The 13,011-nt window shown below is 37.2% G+C and overlaps 1 protein-coding gene across 11 annotated transcripts in view; it reads right to left on the bottom strand.

Annotated features, from left to right (window-relative positions):
- KCNMA1 (potassium calcium-activated channel subfamily M alpha 1) overlaps window positions 1–13,011 on the bottom strand; it is a 784,008-nt gene that overhangs the window by 14,455 nt on the left and 756,542 nt on the right. The window lies entirely within an intron of this gene.

The following is a 13,011-nucleotide window of genomic DNA, read 5'->3' as shown; positions in this document are numbered from 1 at the left end:
TGACAAAACCTTCTTCTGTGTAGGACTGAGATGCCACGAGAATCATTAATGACACACGCTCAACAATTTATCCCATGCTTTGATAACTGTCTAACCCAGAAGTCTCTATCAATTAAATATGCCAGATAAATGGATGACAAGGTGAACACCCCAGTGTGTGTGCGTTCTTCGGTATTTGCTTTGTAAAATAACCTCCGTAGTCTCAGGCAAATATAGCTCACTAAAGAAGTTTCCCTCCAAGTATACGTTTGTCTCACATCCGAAATATAACAGGTTTGTCAGGAACAAAACAATGAGAGTTTTAAAAATTAATAAGATGTCAAATAAAAGAGCTTAAAGAGACATTTGTCACCAAGTCTAATTTGAGAAAAATCTCAGTTAAAGGTTTGCATTCCATTTTCCTACATAAGAAGAAATCAAGCAGGCTAAATCAAATTGAATCAAATTTTGCCTGTGGCTTTTGAGGATGTATGTACCTTTGGAAAGAGATTAGGAAAGATGCATTTTGCTCCCCAGCGTCTTAGAGAGTCTACCTGGGAGAACGCCGTGGGGAACAAACCAGGTAAGGATGAGTTCTCATCTCTACTTGCCACCACTAGTTCTAAGTCTTAGAGGAGTTGCCGAATGCTTCTGGGCTTTTTCTTATTGGTAAAACAAGCCTGGTCATTAAGATTAAGTTTACATGCATGAGCACTTTAGACTTAAGATGACAGCTGCTAGTAGGGCTGAATTCACTTTTCTCATTGAAATACAAAAAAAACACCCAAAGTGATCCAAAATTGCAATTACAAAGGCGACTAGAAATATTATTCAGAGTCTGACAGACCCTGAGGGAAACCTCTATTCAGAGTTCAGAAGTGCCTTGGGGCAGAGAAGCAGAGCAAGGTAAGGAATGCTTCTGGAGTGGGGCTGAGGGTCTGACGCTGACTCACTTCTCAGAAGCCACAGGAAAGTTACTTAATGGTTTCGTACCTTAGTCTCATGATCTATAATAGGTAATAATAAAGAAGCTGTGGGAACTCTATAACTTAACATACAGGGAGGAAGCACTCAGAAAATGCTTGGTACACAGGATCCACCCATAAGACTTCTGCTCTGCTATCAGAGACATGAGCCTATGCTGAGAGGAACAGTCAACTCCATCCCCAACCTTTTCTTCATTATTTTATCTTTCCTATTTTGGTTTTTCTTGAAGGTGGAAGGTGAGGGCAGGGAGGAAGGGTTAAAGCAAGCCATTTTCTTTCACTCTTGAATCTGTACTTCTCAGTCTGCCTCCATTCTAGGACTCCTTTGGACAGTCAAGGTCACTGGGGTTGGCATCCTGGGATGTGAATGCATCAACAGCACGGCTGCCAGAGTGTGCTCTAGAGGAGGCTGGTTGGGGGCACATGTATAGACACATCCCCAAGTTTTCAGAGGTAAATGCTCTTCCCTACATTTGGATGATCCATCATTAGAAGCAGGAGACCACTCCTCCACCCTGCATACTACAACAGATACTGAGAGCTGGGTGCAAAACTTTGACAAGTATCACAATGACCATTTTAGATCCATTTTAGAGAATTCTAACAGCATGTAAGGTGCAGGGCTGAACATTCATAACTCTGTATACTGAAAAACTGACCTGTCCTTGCTCAAATATAAGGAGTGGGAAAAAAGCCAATATATTTTTTAAGGTATAAAGGAAAAGTATACTTCTGACTGGTTAAATAGTTACTGGAAGAAATGAAAGAAAAGAAAATTATGAAGCATTTGCTTTGGAATAAAAATATTTTTAAAATATAGATTAGCTATAAAAAGAAGTAAAAGTTAAAACAATACAAAATTGACTTTTGCACTTATCCAAGTCTTCGTTTTTTCTTTTTCTTTATTTCTTTTTTTGTTGTTGTTGCAGGGTTTTTTTGGCTGGGGCTGGCCCACCATCCTTGTTATATGGGACTGGCGCCCTACTCCCTGAGCCACAAGTGCCACCCCCAAGTCTTTGTTAATGTAATACATATATTGACATTCACATGGATATAAGAAATAATTAAAAAGAATCCAATACCCTTTCCAATAAACACACTTAGCAAAAACTGGGAGAAAAAAGTACTTCCTCGATACGATAAAGGTCATCTATAAAAATCCCACAGAAAACATTGCACTTAATGATGAAAGACAGGATGCTTTCCCTTTAAAATCAGAAGAAAAAAAAAATCAGGAAATCTGTTCTCACAACTTCTATTCAATATTGTACTGGAGATTCCACCCAGGGCTAGAAAGACATAAAAGGAATTCATACCGGAAAGGAAGAAGTAAAACTATGTCCATTAACAGATAGCATGATCTTGTATGTAGAAAATCCTAAGGAATCCAGTAAAACATCATAATACACAGTAAATGAGCTGAGAAGATTGCAAGATACAAAATCAACATAAAAAATCTATTTTATTTCTATATATTTGCAAGGAAAAATAAGAGAAGGAAATCAATAAAACAATCTCGCTTACAATAAAATCAAAATGTAAAATACTTCAGAATAAATTTATCCAAGGAGATATAAGATGGGTATACTGAAAACTATAAAATATTACTAAAAATTTTTTAAAAGATAAATAAATAAAAAGACATCCATGTTCATGGATAGGAAGACTTAATATTAAGATGAAATACCAGTTTGAACAATGTCCCGATTTAATGTCTAAAATCCCAAAGACTATTTTTATGCAGAAATGGAAAAGCTAATTCTAAAATTCATATGAAAATACAAGAAACCCACACGATTGCAAGAGGGACTTTACATAACAAATGCAATCAGTGTAACCTGGCTTATTGTACCCTCAATGAATCCCCAACAATAAAAAAAAAAAAGTAACTAATGCCTGCCAAGTTACTAGGAAAATCACTTCCTAAATGAAAGATGAACCAATAAAAATTTTATTAGAAAAAAAAAAGTAAATACAAGAGACCCCAAAATGCTAAGGTGATCTTAAAGAAGAAAGATGAAGTTGGAGTACTTACACTTCCTGATTTTTAAAACATACTACAAGACTACAGTAATCAAGATAGCTTGCTACTGACATAAGGACAGACCTGGACCAGGGTGAAAGAACTGAGAATCTATTGAACTCATACAGCTACTGTCAACTGATTTTCAGTGAGAATGGCAAAACCATTCAGTGGAGAAAGAATATATTCTCTTAAACAGATATTATTGTAAGTAGGTACCCATATTCAAAAACACAAAGTTGGACCTAACCCTCACACCCTATGCAAAATGTAACTTAAAATGGATCAAAGACTTATATGCCAAAGCTAAAACTATTAATCAGGGATAAATATTTATGTCTTTTAACCTGACAACAGTTTCTTAAATATGATACCAGAAACATAAGCTACCAAGGTAAAAAAAAGAGATTAATTGAACTTTGTGAAAAATAAAAAAAATTGTGCATTGAAGGATACTATCAAGAAAGTGAAAAACTCTACAGAATGACAAAAGTGTTTGCAAATCATACATTTAATAAGGTGTTCACACAAAAACTTGTACACAAATGATTATAGAAGCATTGTTCTTAATAGCCAAAAGGTAGAAATAACCCAAATGTCCATCAACTAATGTATGCATAAACAAAATATATTATATCCATGAAATGAGTATTATTTGGCCATAAAAAGAAATGAAGTTTTTGAATACATGATATTCAGTGAGATTCGATTTATATAAAATGTCCAGAAGAGGCAAACCTACAGAGATAAATAGTAGATTAGTGATTGCTCAGAGCTGGGGGTCGGGAGGAGTTGGTAGCGTTTTAGCAGAAAGGAGAAGAGCTAAAAAGTATGATGTTTCTTTTTGATAAAGTAAAAATGTTCTAAAATTGACTGGGGTGATGGTTGTACATGTCTGTGAATATACTAACAACCATTGAATTGTTCACTTTAAATGGGTCCCATGGTACGTCAATTATATCTTATTAAAGACTAGGATAAAAAGAAATGGTTAAAAAGTAATTAAATTTGCAATAGCCAACTTTTTTATCTAAGAAGCGCTAAGTGGTAGAATTGGAAATCTCTCTCACATACCTGCGCGTGCACACACTCTCACACACACATAGTGATGAGGTAGTAAAACTAGGAAGTTTTAAATTTTATAAAGGTTTAGAGATTTTCTTTATTTCTTTTTTTTTCTAAATGAGAATGCTGGTTGACATTGACAAAAAGGCAACAGTGGTCAATATGATAAACAGTACATGTTCACAAGTTAAAGTTGTAAACAAAATTAAAATATGTAAAACCAGCAAACAAACCAAAACTCCCTGTCCTGAGCCAGAAAATGATCCTAGGATGAGACCAGAAGTTCTCACCAGGCAAATGTGGCTAACACCTAGACCTATCCTAGGTGAATATTTAAATTAAAAATATTAAATGGAGAATAAAAAATATCCTAAAATAACGCTGTAAGAAAAAGAAAGTACAAAATCAGGCTGACTTGAAGTTTCTCTGGAAAATGTAAAAGGAATGTCAATTGAGTTCTGAAAGGATACATTTGTTCCAAGAATTCTACCCTGTTTCCCAAAAAAATAAGACAGTGTCTTATTTTAAGGTGTGCTCCCAAAGATGCTCTAGGTCTTATTTTCAGGGGACGTCTTATCTTTCCTGTAAGTAGATCTTATTTTCGGAGGATGTCTTATTTTCGGGTAAACAGGGTACATGCAGCTAAATTTCCAATCATCTGTAAAGGCAACTGAAATATTTTTAAATCTTTGAATACTTAACTGGTTTTTAATTAAAATTTATTTGAAAAATACTCAGACACAAATATCAGCATCCTTAAAGATAATTTTAAACTTTTAATAACTAAGATATGAGCAAATTTGATTTAAAAATACTAGTAAGATATATTAAAACATGGAATTTTTAAAAAAATTTCATAAATATTATTATAAAACTAAATGGAAATGTGAAAGTCAGTTATTGAAAGAAAAATATATGACACAAAATAGCTTTTAATGTAGTATTATAAAATTATTTTTGAAAGTCAGAAAAATGAGATAGAGAGGAAGATGAATGTAAGACTGGCTGATCTTATACAGGGAGGAATCAAGAGCTGATAAATTTTTCTAGGTAATAATACTTAGAAAAGGTAGCTTCAAGTATATTTCTAGAATGGCCAGTAACACCTAACTAGAGTTAAAAATAGAATGGAAAGTTTATACAACTAGATAAAATAAGCATACAAAATATAGTCCATATACCAAAGGGTGGACCAAGATACAAATATTATAGAGGCATATAAAAAGCATAATGAAAGATCGTAACATAGTATTTACATAACTAAATATAAACGAGCTAAATAATTGTATAAAATGGCAAAGATTCTTAGACTTGTTCAGAAACCAAAATCATTATCAAATCCTGATATTGTTATAAAAGACAAACAGGGAAAAATAGCATATCAATGTATATTTCAAGGGAAAATTTTAAAATATTACATTAGGTAAGTTAACTTTATATTGATAATTAAAATTTGTAATAAAGCTATAACTTATGGACAAATATTATAACTTAAATGTAGAAAGCAAAACTAATTACCATGTTATTATAATAAACCTGGACTGAGAGTAATATATGAAACATCCCCACTGGGTTTTTAGCTTTCAGAGGTCCAATAGACCAAAAAAGAATACTGATGATTTAATAAGTTTGTTTTAGTAAATTTTTGCTAAATTTTTTAACAATAATTATAAATAACAACCAATGGGCAAAAGCATCAAATCTGAATACACAAAGTATAAGCTGTACAACCTACATATAAAAAACAAAATACCATAGTAGAGACAAAAGTAAATATCCTGAAATTTTAAATTTCTTCTTAAAAATATACTAAATAATTACTAAGTCAAGATGGAAATCAAACATGCAAAGTATTTAAAAATTGAGAATGACATATAAAAATGCTATGCTTTGAAGCCAAAGTTATAGAGACAAATTCAGAACCTTAAATGCTATTACTATTATATTAAATACAAAAGAATTACAATAAATAAAACTAAGCATTAAAAGAATTACCTTGTTTTTTTTTCTTAAAAGGATGAAATAATAAAGCATTAATTAATGAAATAGCAAGAAGATATTTAGTGAACTGCTAAATCCAAGAAATAATTCTTTGAAAAAAAAATAGACCTATAACAAATATAACTGAAAAAGAAAAGACAAATGAAATTACAAGTTAGGAGAATATAGTGTCAGAAATGTAAGAGAATTCACACGACTATTCTGGAAGTTTTCTTCAGTGCCAACTGTCTCTGGCAATAAAAAAGTAGAATAGCTATTGTTTTAAAGCAAAAAAGCAAAGTAATTATCATCTTCAAAGAAAAAGAAAAGATTATTAGGACAAAAAGTGAAATTCCATGCTCTTTAACAAGTAAACGGGACATTTAATGTCATTGAATAAAAATTTTAAGTTGGCCTAGGCTTGGATCGGATTTTTTTTCCCAAACATAATACAATTAGGCTAAATTTCTTCTGGAAAGAGTCTTACAAAATTGTTCTCCCAGGTATTAAGTAAATTTTAAAGACTTCCTAACTGAACATTGTAGAGAATATTAAAAATTAGAAGACTGATCAATTAGAATGGATTTATGAGAACTACAGTCTAGTAGTTTTAAGACTATTATTAGCATTAAGATGCAGAAATTGGCAATCTGCCCCTGCCACCTATTTCTTAACAATAAAGTTTTGTTGGGACCCAGACAAGCCTCTTTGTACACATATTATCTGTGTCTGACTTGGACTTGAGCAGTTGCAACTGAGGCTGTATGGCTCTCAAAAACCTAAAATATTTACCATATAACCCATTACAAAAAAAGTTTGTTGATCCATTCCTTAATATGATAAGGAAAGCATCACACATGATGAAGAAGTTTATTCCATAAATGATTTCAGGGAAGCCAGCTATCTGGAAAAAATTTTCAACAATATGGTAATGATTAAAGAATAATACATGTGGCATGACTTAATTATAGGACATTAATATAATAATAATATCTATTACATTAGTTATTATTATATAACAAAATTAAAAAAATCTAAATGCCCAACAATAGAGTGATAGTTAAATAGATTCTGGCACATCGTGGGATGAAGTCTCATATGGTCATATGATGACTTTGCAAATCATGACCTCTAATAACATGACATGATAAAATATTCTCTGGAAAAAATATTAACTAAAAAGGAAAGAATAACTAAGATATAAAACCAGATGATTCCATAGTTCAGTGGTCCCCAATGTTTTTGGCACCAGGGACTGGTTTCATGGAAAACAATTTTTCTACCAGCTGGGGGCAGGGAAGGCATTGGATTCTCATAAGAAGTGTGCAACCTAAATCTTCACATGCACAGTTTATGGTAGGGTTCGTGCTCCTGTGAGAATCTAACGCTGATGCTGATGTGACAGGTGCTGCAACTCAGGTGGTAATGCAAGCAAGGGGGAGCAGCTGTAAATACAGATGAAACTTCTCTCTTCTGCCTGCCCTCACCTCCTGCTATGTGACCCTGTTCCTAACAGGTCATAGACCAGTACCTCCCTGGGGCCCAAGGGATGGGGGCTGCTGCCATAGTTATCTATCCATTTAGAGGGAAATACACCAAAATATTAACCACACCTGTCCTTGAAGTAGGGAATCTGAGTCATTTATATTTATATTTCCTTCTTTATATGCTTTATTTTTATGTTTACATGTTCATTATAACTTTCTTCCTCATATTTCTTCCTTTACATGATTCTGTGCTTTCCAAATTTTCCTCAGGTAGTATAAATAATTTTTCTAAGGAAAATACAGTCAATGATTTCTCAAAAGAGAATACTACAAATTCTCCATTGCAATGATATAAGGCTGGAAGGTCAACTTGGGAGGTTATAGTGTTGACAAAACATTAGGATTTGACCCTAACATGTTTCTACTTCTGTGTTGACATCAGTTATACTGAAACAGCATATTCTTTCTGATCAATCAGTCACTGACATTTATTGAGAACATACTAATCCCTGTGTCTTGGTTTAGGGTGAAATTGTGTGCAATTCAAAGAGTACATCCTTTGTAAAATTGTCATCAACAAATGTAATTTCAAAGTCAGTCGTAGGACATATAAGTGCCTGAACAACTATGGGACTCCCCCATCTCTAAGCATGGTCCTCTGTCCTCTGGGCTGGCGCTGCATCCCAGATGGTTCTCCTTGATTTTTCCATGCAGTCCTGCAGGAGCAGAGCCGTAGGCAGTTAAGTCTGTGATGACTGAGAATTATGATATCCGTCTTCCAGCAACACTCTGCCTCCTGCTTCAATGCCCCAGTATTCAGATCCAGAGAAGTACTTGGGGCATCCCATATTGGTATGCTTTGAGCATATATCAAGGTCCCTTTGCGATCTGAATAATTTGGTGGAAAGACAATATCTTCCTTGGAAAAGGGTATTGAGGTGGCCATACTGAGACACCAATTTGATGCGGGAGGGCTGGTCACAGAGCTTTCTGCAGTCTGTGATTAAGCACACTCCAGGGCTTTCTGCATAGCAGGTGGCTGTGTCAGCATCCTGGGGCCAACCAGAGGCCAGTTATCAACGACTATTCCCGTGGAGGATGTGCCAGCTAGAAGAAACCACTCTACAGCTCATATGACCCAGAAGGCATAATTCTTTTTTCTGGGTTAACAGAAATGCTAGAATTGAAGAACTACAAAATTTCAAAGAGAGGACCGTACTGTGCAGGTGTGATCCTCTGCTACCTTGGTTCCAATACTGCCAGTCTCTCCGTGCCTCGCCACCACCCTTGTTCACGACACTGTGCTGGAAGCCTCCTGCAGGGTTCTGGCATAGAACCCCAGCCCTACCAGGGAGGCTTCGGGCAGAGGCCTTCCTGATGGCTGTTCCTGGGGCACGTGGGCATCAGGGAGCATAAGAGAACTGAGTTGGGGTCCTGTTCAGTGACTGGAATTGGGAGACCTGGGTATGTCTAAGGAATAGAGGAGTCCCTCTTCCCACTGCCACGGTCAGGGTTCTACATCTTGCCAGGAAAGCTTTTCTTCTAAGTAGGGCAACGTGGTCCCTGGTTACAAGCACATACTTCCCAAACCAGCTAGCATGGCTGTTCTTCCCTGCTTTGCCATTTGATAGTCACAACAATGGAAAAGCGACCTAACTTGTCTAATGCCCTGGGCTCCTTGCCCATACAAGAGGAATAAAAAAGTGAAAAATAAAACAACATACAGATTAGCGTTTAGTGAGAGAATCTAAGTAACTCCTGATAGACAATGAATCCTCCATAAATGGTGGTAGCTTCTGAAAAGAACAATCGGCCAGCAATGTGACCAATTTAGAAAATTCCCTCTCCCTGTGACTCTCTTTTCTCACTCTGACAACAGAGAGCTGGCCCAGATCACATGTGTGACTCCGTCGGCCTCTAAAGTTTGATGATTCTCAGGTCCTGTAAAGAGGCATCGAGGAGATCAGGAAATGCTGGGGAAGGGACCAAGAATTCCAACAGGGAAATCTGAGCCGGCAGCGCCATCTAGCCCGCTCGGCCCGGGCCCCTCTGCGCATGTGTCTCCGGCACCCTTGCGCATCTTCCCCTTTCTATTTTTTTAAAGTATAATTACCGGAGCTTATGTTCCACAGTTAATGCTGTCAAGCCTTTTAAACTAATTGGTCTTTTATAGAAAATTTAACTGAAAATTAACACATCTTTTAATAACATTGCCTTAACTTTAATGGCTCTCTGCCTTTCGTTTATAATTGCTCTAAAATTGTCATTTTCCATGTCATAGCTGCCATTTTTTATATTTGCTAGTTTTCATGGTGTAGATTTTTATTTTTAGTATTTCTCTTTCATGAGGGATGAGAATGATTAGATTTTTTTTTTTTACCCTCTCCCAGACCTGCCTGGCTTGCTGTGACAGCAGGGGTGTGTTCTGAGACCAGAAGGACAAACCACTGCTACTCGGTCACCACTGCTACCTTGTCTGCCTCGGGACAGCCCATGGACCGGCCTTCTCCCTGTGAGCTGCTGAAATGGATGCTCTTGAGTGGAATGTATGGAAAAGGGTCATCAAGCGTTAACTTGTTGATGTAAATAAAATCACACGGCACTAGGTTAGCCTGGCCTGATAGACACCTAGTCCTCTCCATAAAGTCAGTTCAGGGGGTTGGCCCTTAATAAAAGAACAATGAAGACAGTAAATCATGTGGACCCATTTTCCAGGTAGTCACACCCTCTACTCTTACTAACATAAGGTCATTTCTGGCAAAGAGAGTCCAGCTTTCCGGTATTAGAGATGAGAACACAGAAACATTTCATCCACACACTTAGTTCCCAAATCTCATTACTCTAAGAGCTGTGTGTGTGAGAGGGAGAATGGGTATGTATGCACACACACACATATACAGCAGAACCTCTGTAAGTTGACCACCCAAGGGACTCTAACAAACTGGTCAACATATGGAGGTGGTCAACTTAAGGATAGGTCTACCGTACTGAGGTGTACATATGGTGTATGTGCAGTCTATGAAAATCAGGTCAACTTAAGGAGGTGGTCAATGTAAAGAGGTGGTCAACTATGGAGGTTCTACTGTATATGTACGTACCTATATAAAATGAATTGACTTCTTTGTAGTTACATGTGATCTTAAGAAATATGTGTCTTCTCTGTGAAAGATTTCATATACCTTTGCCCTTACCTTATTACCCTAAAGGGTTGCCAATACCAGTCCCATTTAACAGTTGGACCCACTGAGCGCTAGATGGTAGAAAAGACACATGAGGGTGGCTGGGGAGCCAAGACCAGGAGCTCCAAGTCTTAGTTCACTGTCCAGCATCCCTCCTCCTGGTCACTGTCTTAGTTATGAAAATACTACTTCACTGGACGCACAAACCCTTCCATGGGCATTGTGGTGCAGTGGACAGAGCAAGTACACCGCTGGCATAATTTGCTCATATTAGCATCTCTCTCTGGTTCCTGGAGGTGTATCTCCACAGGACAGTGTTCCCTGTTGTGTCTCCAATACATCTAAGATGTCCTGTGCACTAGCAAAGCAGGCCTTTCCTTTTCTCTGCTCTTTCTCTTAACACTTACTATTAGGGTATGCTCTTCCCTTACTTTTCTAGATTAGGTAGACCCTGAAAACCTGAAAATACATGAACTCCTATTTTCTGGAAAAAAAAAAAATGACAACACTACCAACTGTGTCCGTTGGGACTCATTAGCTCTTATAGCAGGATGTCCTTATTTGTCCTCCTTAGTGGTGGGTGGCTTCTCACTGCTCTTTCAATAATGATTATTTGTTTAAGAAAAGTCAAAGGCTCCAAGAAAATGGGTATCACATACCTAACCTCCTAACGCAGAGGACAAGTGAATGAGCAGGAGGCCAAGGATATCATCTGACTACAGACACTATAACACAAGCATATCAAATCAGAGGCAGAGGGAAGGAGGAGGTTGGTAAGGCTGGGTCAGTGAAATGGTGTAGACAGGGAAAGGACATGAATGAGGCCGGCCTGGTGGGATGTAATAGGGAGTAGTGTGGACTGTGGCTAAAGGGAACAGCTGCTCAGTTCTAGCTAATTGTTGCTTTGTGTGAATCTGAGAATCTGCCTTCTGACTCCAGTGAAAAGAAACTGGATACCTATATTGTATATAAAACCTTATAATTTTAAACTATTGGCAACAAATTCAATTTAAAAACAAAAACTTTCAGAAATGCAGAAGTTGCGTGTGGGCTGGAGGTAGTGTGCAACCCACTGTTTTGAAACTTCTATCCTAGGTCGTGTTTAAGAAACAAGATATCGGGCCAGGCCTGTGGCTCAAAGGAGTAGGACGCCGGCCCCATATACGGAGGTGGCGGGTTCAAACTCAGCCCCTGCCAAAAACTTCAAAAAAAAAAAAAAAAAAGGAAAAGAAACAAGATATCAAGCTGGGTACTCCTGCCAACATATTGTTCTGTTTCTCTCCCTTTCTTCTCCTAAAATAAGTCCATTAGGATGGGGTGTTAGACAGAAAATAATCAGGGGTTTCACTTCTGGAATAAAGTTAGTGATGGGTTTACCCTCCAAGCCAGCATACATGGGAAAAAGTGGCATTATGAGGGTGCTGGTAGTATGTAAAAGAAGGGGCACCCTCCAACCAAGTGTGTAACTCCCAGACATAGAACTTATACTTGGGATACTCACAGTGTGGACATGGCCTTGCCTCTCTGATTGCTTGTTGTGCCTCCCTCTCTACTATCAACTATAGTCCAACCACGACAGCCTTCAGCTGCTCTCTCAAACAAAACCCAGCGCTTACCACTTTTCACCTTTGTCTGCAAAGCCAGCCAATGTCCCCCCACCAGGTGCTCCCTGCTTCTGTTTTTGTTTTTCTTTTTTCTCTTTGGTGTCAAATTCAGTATTACCTGTTAAAACAGTTTTATTCTGACCAGCAAGGCTAAACCAGGTCTCTAACACCTATTCAAACTATTTCACATTCTTCAAATCAATTGTCCTTACGTGACGTTATTACTTAGTCATTTACATCACTACAGTCTCTTAGCCCACTACAATGAAAGTTTAAATAACACAAGAGCAGGGTCCTCATCTTTCTTCTTTACTGTTGAGTCACCAGCATGGGGAATAATGCCTGGCACTTAGTGTCTAATGTATGTATTGGTTATGAGCAACAACAACAATAAATACGTAGGGAGCTTGTCATGTGCTAAGTACTACACTAATCAACTTTTACCCATTTGCCTATCTCGACAGCCCTATGAGGTACATACTATTATTGTCCCCATCTTAAAGATGAGAAAACTGAGTCAAGGAGAGGTTAAGATTACACAGCAAGTAAATGGCAGGGCTGGGATCTGCATCCAAGCTGTCTGCCTCCTGAGTCTATGTCTAATATTCTCTTTCCAGGGTTCAGAAAGAACTTAGGATTGGAGTTAAGAGGAATTGACCGCTGGATGGAAAAGAAATTTTAACACTTACATATGAATTTCAGCTCTAA

The sequence above is a fragment of the Nycticebus coucang genome, chromosome 3 (assembly GCF_027406575.1).
Source record: "Nycticebus coucang isolate mNycCou1 chromosome 3, mNycCou1.pri, whole genome shotgun sequence".
Classification (NCBI taxonomy): domain Eukaryota; kingdom Metazoa; phylum Chordata; class Mammalia; order Primates; family Lorisidae; genus Nycticebus; species Nycticebus coucang.
Note: the sequence above shows the minus strand (reverse complement) of the source record. Positions and strands in the feature narration are given on the sequence as shown.